Here is a 9,966-nt window from a genome sequence, read left to right as displayed (position 1 = left end):
GTGTGTGAAGTTAGCAGCCGGTTCGTTATTCGATATTCGATATTCAATATCCAACCGGCTTCTAGCAGTCGGTTGGATATTCAAAATTAAGTTGAAAATAAAAAAAGAATAATACTTAATAACATTAAAAGCATGATTTTTATAGTTAAAAGAACTGATAAGATACGTAGGAGATAGTTTCATGACCTCTCCAAGATGTCGTAAATTCTCGTTGTTCTCGAATATAAACCCTTTTCTAATTTGCATATTCGTCTAAATGTAAATTATCCAACTGGCACTTTGGGCGCTCCGTAAACATAGAAGACAGGAAGTGTACCCAAAGTCCTTTTTGTCACGTTTGTATCTACCTATTGACTAAATGTCTGTTAAATATTAGAAAGATTGAGAGATCAGGGGGCTCTCACCATCACCCTGTGCCCTTTGTCCTAAAATTTGGACATTTTTTGACTGAAAAGTGACAATCTTAGCCCTCCGTAGATATTGAAGATGACGTTTTTCGGGAAAATCCATCTAATACAATCTTTATATATACAGAGAAAATGATTTAGTTGAATTTTATGGACATTGAAAGACCAGGGGGGTCTCAACCTCATTTAAGCGGTCTCGGGTAGGTTTTCGCTATATATTTTGAATATCCAACTGGCACTTTGGGCGCTCCGTAAACATAGAAGACAGGAAGTGTACCCAAAGTCCTTTTAGTCACGTTTGTATCTACCTATTGACTAAATGTCTGTTAAATATTAGAAAGATTGAGAGATCAGGGGGCTCTCACCATCACCCTGTGCCCTTTGTCCTAAAATTTGGACATTTTTTGATTGAAATTTTTTTTTCGGCTTTCCATATATATTTCTATTTATAGTTAAACATATTTCTAGAGTTATTGGTTTTTCTTTTTGTCGTAAGAAACATTATACACAAAAGTACATCTTTGAAGTCGTTTTTATGACAAAACTCTATATTACACACAGGCAAATAAGTCGCACGGAAAAGGGTTTATATTCGAGGACAACAAGAAATTGCGACAGCTTGAAAAGGTCATTTAATGAAGTCTACGTATCTTATCAGTCCTTTTGACTATGAAAATCGTGCTTTTTATAATTTCAAGTATTTAATTTTCTTATGATTATTCACTAAATTTTGAATATCAAACTGGCTATATAATTATATATATATAACAAAATATAATTACCCAGTTTAAATTCGGACCTTAATTTCATGTCAACCTTATCAGAATTTTCTAATGCTGACTTGTAGTTTTTACAAATAAAAGGTTCATTAAAATCACATACAAAATTAGAGTGAAACAAATTATTCATCAGATTAAAACCATCAGTTACACAATCAATAATAAAATTGTTATCAAAATCTGATGTTGGCAGTAATTCGGTTAATGTGCGTGGGTCTAACAACCCGAAGTTCCTTCGTTTTTTGAACCGTGCATATTGAATTCTGGTTGAGATGACTGTTGAATGGAAACACTGTTGGACTAACGAAATTGAAATGAAGTTGAGTGCTGAGAAGCATTGTGATTTTTAGCATAACATATTACACAGTGAGGTACCAGTTTACAGTCCTTTCGATAACAATCACCTGTGTTAAAACGCATACAAATAGTGCGACCATCAGGAAGAAAGGGTCCTCTCCCCTTTTAGTTGTAACTATTAAAGCCTGAATTTTGATCCTTATAATTAGAATTGTTTGCACTACGCGACACATTCTGGATCTCTTGAATAGCCTTTGCTGTAGCACTTTCAGGTTTCTGAACAAGATGAAACTCCCTAAGATTAAATATATAAGTACCCCATTTGAATTTTGCAAGTGCCTGGCGGTCCTTGTACTTCATATCATAAAGTAAAACACTAGCCCAAACATTGTTAGCTGCTAACCGAAAGATAGAATGTATGTAACACAGATAGTCTGGGAGTTAACCGTGTAATAAATCCAAACTACGAAACATGTCATTCATAATCTCAATACTAGCATAACCATATTGTTATACTGACCAAGTGTCGATTTCTTTGTTAACCCATCCGTACGAATTTGGTTTCCATTGCCAATGTCAATTACGTGCCTGCTCTCTAAGAAGTCTAGGGGGTTTGGCCAAACAAAGTCTGTTATCTTACGAGCTTTCTTACCTCTTACACCCGAGTTTTGAAGTTGTAACTGATTTATATGTTCATATTCAAGGGAATCATACTTTGACTGTAAATCTTTTAACATTTTGGTCATAGCCTTTTCTGGACCATGCTCTTTTACCGTTGGCGACCCACTGCCGCTGGCGACTGAACCTGCCTCTGGAAATGGGCTAGAAATTACCCTTTCTGCAATAGACGGGGCCTTCAAAAATGATATGAAAGTATCTAGACGATTGCCTGCTGTTGTCCTACTGCTTTTTCTTGACATTTCTTGTGTTAAATTGTCAGAATGCAAAAATTGCGCCATGCGGCTGCTTACATAATTTATTTATAACTGCATAAGCCGCTTACATCATTTATCTAATGGTTTAGCTAAATACCAGATTATAACGTTGCAAACAAGAATGGAGTAGAAAGTACCATTTTACATCAAAGTCGGTATTCACTGAATACCTTATTATGATATTTTTTCAGCTGATGCTATCACAGCTCACACTCTACCAATAGATACCGCAGACCAACCAACTATATTGGAGAACGACATGCTAGGATGGTAAGCTTAACTTTTTGAAAGGATGATAAGCGTCACTATATGATAGCATTTAATACTTTATGCATGGTTAGCTTTTTATACATGATTGGATGATGGAAAGCTGTCCTTAATGATAGGATGATAATAATATTCACAATATGATAGAATGATAAGCTTCAATATATGATTGCAAGGTAATCTTTATTAAATGATAGGATTGTAATCCTCACTAGATTATAGGATGGTAATCCACACTAGATGATAATATAAGTTAGGATGGTCAGAACCACTAGATGGTATGATATAATAGAATGGTAATCCACACTAGATGATAGGATATGATAGGATTGTAAGCCTCACTAGATGATAGGATATAATAGGATGGTAAGCCTAACTAGATGATAGGATATTATAGGATTGTAAGCCTCACTAGATAATAGGATAGTAATCCTCACTAGATGATAGTATTGTAAGTTTGACTAGATGATGGGATTGTGAGCCTCACTAGATGATAGGATGGTAAGCCTCACTAGTTGATAGGATGGTAAGCCTCACTAGACGATAGGATGGTAATCCACATTAGATGATAACATATGTTAGGATGGAAAGACCCACTAGATGATAATATATGTTAGAATGGTAAGCCTCCCTGATGAAAGGATCTGATAGGATGGTAAGCCTCACTGGATTATAGGTTGGTAAGTCTCACTGCATGGTAGGATGGTAAGTTTGACTAGATAAAAAGATGGTAGGCTTCACTAGATGATAGGATGGTTAGCCTGACTAGATGATAGGATGGTAAGCATGACTAAATGATAGGATATTAAGCTTACTAGAGGATAGGATGGTAAGCCTGACTAGATGATAGGATAATTAGCCTTACTAGATGATAAGATGGTAAGTTTGACCAGATGATAGGATGGTAAGCCTCACTATATGATAAGATATTAAGATTCACTAGACGATAGGATGGTAAGCTGCCCCAGATAGAAAAACGATAATCTTCAGTAGACTATATGATGGTATGCCTAAATAGACGATAGGATGGTAAGCCCGACTAGATAATAGGATCGTAAGCCTCACTATATGTTAGGATGGTAAGCTTCATTAGACGATAGGATGGTAAGCTGCCCTAGATAGTAGGACGGTTATCTTTACTAGACGATATGATGATAAGTATCAATAGACGATAGGATTGTAAGCCTAACTAGATGATAGGATGGTAAGCTTCACTAGATACTAAAATGATAAGCCCCACTAGACGATATGATGATAAGCATCAAAAGACGATAGGATGGTAAGCCTCACTAGACGATAGGATGGCCAGCTTCACAAGATGACAGGATGGTAATCTTCATTAGACAATATGATGGTTAGCCTCAATATATGATTAAAAGGTCATCTTTACTACATGATAGGATTATAATCCTCACTAAATGATAGGATGGTAATCCACACTAGATGATATGATATTAAGGATGGTAAGCCTCACGTAATGATAGGATATGATAGGATGGGTAGCCTCACTAGATGATAGGATATGATAGGAAGGTAAGCCTCACTAGATGGTAGGATATGATAGGATTGTAAGCCTCACTAGATGATAGGATATGATAGGAAAGTTAGCCTAACTAAATGATAGGATAGTAAGCCTAAATAGATGATAGGATCGTAAGCCTCACTATATGATAAGATGGTAAGATTCACTAGACGACGGGATGGTTTAGCTTCCCCAGATAGAAAAACGATAATCGTCAGTAAACGATATGATTATAAGTATATATAGACGATAGGATGGTAAGCCTCACTAGATGATAAGATATGATAGGATGGTAAGCCTCACTAGATGATAGGATATGATAGGATTGTAAGCCTCACTAGATGATAGGATATGATAGGAAGGCTAGCCTCACTAGATGATAGGATATGATATGATGGTAAGCCTCACTAGATGATAGCATATGAAAGGATTGTAAGCCTCACTGGATAATAGGGTGGTAAGCCTCACTGGATGATAGGATGGTAGTTTGACTAGATTAAAGGATGGTAGGCTTCACTAGAAAATAAGATGTCAAGCCTGACTTGATAGTAGGATGGTTAGTTTGACTAGATGATATAATGATAAGTTTCACTAGATGATAGGATGGCAAGTTTGACAAGATGATAGGATGGTAAGTTTGATTATATGATAGGATGGTAAGCCTGACTAGATGATAGGATGGAAAGTTTGACTAGATGATAGGATGGTATGTTTGACTAGATGATAGGATTGTGACCTTCACTAGATAATCGGATGGTAAGTTTGACTACATGATAGAATGGTAAGCCTAACTAGATGATAGGATGGTAAGCATGACTAGATGATAGGATGGCAAGTTTGACTGGATGATAGGATGGTTAGTTTGACTATATGATAGGATTATAAGCCTCACTAGATGATAGTATTGTAAGTTTGACTTAGATGATATAATGGTAAGCCGAACTAGATGATAGGATTGTAAGCCTGACTAATTGATAGGATGGTAAATTTGACTATATGATAGGATGTTAGGCCTAACTAGATGATAGGATGGAAAGCCTCACTATAGATATGATGGTAAGCTTCAGTAGACGATAGGATGGTAAGCTGCCCTAGATAATTGCACGGTTATCTTCACTAGACGATATGATGGTAAGCCTCAGTAGAGATAGAATGGTAAGCCTCACTGGATGATAGGATTGTGCTTCACTAGATGAAAGGATAGTTAGCCTCAATTTATGATAGGATGGTAAGCTTCAATAGACGATAGAATGGTAAGCCTGCCTAGATAGTGGGACGGTAATTCTCACTAGACAATATGATGGTAAGTATCAATAGACGATAGAATAGTTAGCCTAACTAGATGATAGAATGATAAGCTTCACTAGATGATAGAATGGTAAGCTCCAATAGACGATATGATGGTAAGCATCAATAGACGATAGGATGGTAAGCCTCACTAGACGATAGGATGGTAAGTTTCACTTGATGATAGGATAGTAATCTTCGTTAGACAATATAATGGTTAGCCTCAATAGACGATAGGATGGTAAGCTTCACTTGATGATAGGATAGTAATCTTCGTTAGACAATATAATGGTAATCCTCAATAGACGATAGGATTGCATGCCCCAGTAGATGATAGGATGGAAAACCCCAGTAGATGATAGGATTCTAAGCCTCACTAGATGATAGGACGGTAAGCCTCACTAGACGATATGATATGATAGGACAGTTAGCTGTATGATAGCTCTATGATAGCATGGGAAGCCGCAGTAGTTGATAGGATGACAAACCACACTAGATGATAGGATGGTAAGCCTCACTAAATGGTAGGATGGTAAGCCTCACTAAATGGTAGGACAGTAAGTTTCACTCTATGATAGCATGGCACGCCCCAGTAGATGACATGATGGAAAACCCCAGTAGATGATAGGATGGTAAGACTCACTAGATGATAAGACAGTTAGCTTTACTCTATGATAGCATGGCACGCCCCAGTAGATGACAGGATGACAAACCACAGTAGATGATAGGATGGTAAGCCTCACTAGATGATAGGATGGTAAGCCTCACTAAATGATAGGATGGTAAGCCTCACTAAATGGTAGGACAGTAAGTTTCACTCTATGATAGCATGGCACGCCCCAGTAGATGACATGATGGAAAACCCCAGTAGATGATAGGATGGTAAGACTCACTAGATGATAAGACAGTTAGCTTTACTCTATGATAGCATGGCACGCCCCAGTAGATGACAGGATGACAAACCACAGTAGATGATAGGATGGTAAGCCTCACTAGATGATAGGATGGTAAGCCTCACTAAATGATAGGATGGTAAGCCTCACTAAATGGTAGGACAGTAAGTTTCACTCTATGGTAGCATGGCAAGCCCCAATAGATGATAGGATGGCAAACCCCAGTAAATGATAGGATGGTAAGCCTCACTAGATGATAGGACAGTTAGCTTTACTCTATGATAGCATGGCACGCCCCAGTAGATGACAGGATGGAAAACCCCAGTAGATGATAGGATGGTAAGACTCACTAGATGATAAGACAGTTAGCTTTACTCTATGATAGCATGGCACGCCCCAGTAGATGACAGGATGACAAACCACAGTAGATGATAGGATGGTAAGCCTCACTAGATGATAGGATGGTAAGCCTCACTAAATGGTAGGATGGTAAGCCTCACTAAATGGTAGGACAGTAAGTTTCACTCTATGATAGCATGGCAAGCCCCAATAGATGATAGGATGGCAAACCCCAGTAAATGATAGGATGGTAAGCCTCACTAGATGATAGGACAGTTAGCTTTACTCTATGATAGCATGGCACGCCCCAGTAGATGACAGGATGGAAAACCCCAGTAGATGATAGGATCGTAAGACTCACTAGATAATAGGATGGTAAGCTTTCCTAGATGATTGGAAGGTAAGCCCAACTAGATGATTAAATGGTAAGCGTCACTTCGTTATTGGACATTGTAATTATTATCATTGTCTTTAATCTGGGTTTTTTTTTTACAATGTATGTGTGAAACTATGCTTGGAGCTAAAATATAATTCTTATCTAGTATAATTGTTTCTGACATGATGTTAAAGGCCGTTCGGTAACCTATCGTTGCTTTTAAGAAAGGCATCTGGCGAATAGTTGTCACATAGGGAAAAGTAGCACATATATACACTATTATTTCAGGTAAGAGTGAAGGTTGGTACGTATAAAAAAAAAAACGTTTAAAATCGCTGCATTTATTTGCACCTGTCCTTAGTCAGGAAACTGATGTTCAGTGGTTGTCGTTTGTAAGTGATGTGGTTTATAAATGTTTCTAGTTTTCTATATAGATCAGACCGTTGGATTTCCCGTTTAAATAGTATGACACTAGTCATTTGTTGGCCCTTTGTAGTTTGCTGATCGATGTGAGCCAAGGCTCCGTGTTGAAGATCGTACCTTGACCTATAATGGTTGACTTTTTCAAATTGTGACTTGGATGACAGAGTTAATTTGTCTCATTTGGCAATCAAACCACATCTTTTGTTATCTATTAAAACTAATCTGAGATCTGAGATCGCCACCATAAAAGCCAAAACGCGACCCTTTAATATAAATTAAGTAAACATAATCATGTCCGTTATTTTGGAATTTTGCATGGCTGACGTTATTAACAACGATTGGATTTTTGTATTATTATAGGTATACTTCGGGAACTGATATGGTACCATACGAAAACGGAGCTGTAAATCAAAATTACAGAGTAGATGTCGGTTCAGTATCTGGTCCAACTCAATTTAATTCCGGGACTCTTTTAAATGGAAGATCATATGCCATTAATTTTGTAACCGCCGTTAGTGAGTATATATATATTTATTGTTTGTAATATTGACAATACACCCAAGATCGTGTAGGAATCGCCAGTCTTTAATTTTCAGGCTTTTTGGCAGGACAGTTTTCATCAAAGCTACCTAAATTTTTTATATAATTTATGGATTATGATACCAAAGAAAGTACTTAACGTGACGGTACCCAAATTGCACCTATTTTGACAGTTTTTTCACCTACGTTTTTTTATGATCAGGAAAAAAATGTCCATACTGTGTTTATTTTGTAGCCCTATCCTTCTTTGTCATATACGTACACCAACTTAATTTTTTAGTCCATATTGAGTCATTAAAAAATGGGTTTGAATCAACCTCCAAACTATCCATGATTCTGTAATGAGGAGTACCCAGATTGCATCCATGCTTAAATTTACATCATCAAAAGTCTAATAACCGAGCTTTTGTTTAATTTCTTCAAATATTTTGAACAATTGGATATTTGTCCATGCTTACTATTCATATTTTACGAAATGGATACTTATAATATATTGTATTTGCCAATTTTAAAAAGATGACGTTTTGATGACGTCGCATGGTGACGTTTTCGTACATTTTGTTTTTTTCAGTAAACAGTCCATCTGTTGATAAATACTGTGAACGTTTTGTGTATAACTAAATATGTTTACCTATGTTGAAAGACGGGCATAGTATCAAATCATAAAAATACAACTTGTTTAGTCTCTAGGAAATCTTGTAAGATTTTTATTGCTATTTTTTTCTAAATAGGTGCAATTTGGGTACTCGGTGCAATTTGGGTACCCTTACGTTAAACAATAAACTGTTTGAAAACTAAAAATAATAAAAGATAAATGTTACCTTCAATTCTACTTTTGTCTTGTTTTAAAGGCCTTAAAAAAGAACTGCTCAATTACTAATCCGAAGCACCTTGGTTACCTTACAATTTACGTGCTGTTGTTTTAAAAATATTTTGTTTATTTTTGTATTTTTTATAGTTGCATTTAGTGTGCCAAAAATTAAGAAAAAAAAATTGACGTTCTTGACGTCACATACAATATGAAAACGACGTTCGTGACGTCACATACCAAACAATGACGTCATAAAAAAAATTGAGGAAAATTTTTCATAAGCAAAAAAAAAAAAAAAACTGACTTGATGTAAAAAAAAAAAAAAAAAAAAAAAAAGTAGGGGTGTGATTAAGGGTATGCGATAAAGGGTAGGGGTGTGATAAAGGGTATGCGATAAAGGGTGCGCATCAAAGTTGCGCGATATGGATCAAACAGCAGGCTATTTATCACATATGCAAAACTACTGTATTTACTACTAAACATATGATAAATATATTTATCATATATTTAGTACAAAATACAGCTATTTTGTATATCTAATAAAGGTTTCTTTTCCCAGTCTGTATCACCTACCCTGTATCGCATACCCTGTATCGCATAGCTAAACCCGTATCGCATACCCCGTATCGCATGGTAAAACCCGTATCGCATACCTTTTTTTTTTTTTTTTTTTTTTTTTTTATACTTGAAGTCAGTTTTTTGTTTTTTTTGGGCTAAAGATAAAATTTCATCAAAATAGGTCAATTCTTTTAATGACGTCATTGTTTGGTATGTGACGTCAAGAACATCAAGTTTCACAACATATTTTTTGGCAAACTAAATGCAACTATAAGAAATGCAAAACACTCAAAAAAATACAATAACAAACAAAATATTTGAAAAACAACAGATTGTAAGGTAACCCATGTGCTTCGTATAAATAATTGAGCAGTTATTTGGCTTTGAAACAATACAAAAGCAGAACTGAAGGTAACTCAGTGCTACGGATCAGAAAACAGTTCATTAAATATAATACTCTTCTGTTGAAATATATGATAAAGCGTATAATACATGGCAAAATCCGTATCATATGCCGTATCACCCTCGACCA

This window comes from Mytilus trossulus, chromosome 11 (genome assembly GCF_036588685.1).
Source record: "Mytilus trossulus isolate FHL-02 chromosome 11, PNRI_Mtr1.1.1.hap1, whole genome shotgun sequence".
In the NCBI taxonomy this organism is placed as follows: domain Eukaryota; kingdom Metazoa; phylum Mollusca; class Bivalvia; order Mytilida; family Mytilidae; genus Mytilus; species Mytilus trossulus.
Note: the sequence above shows the minus strand (reverse complement) of the source record.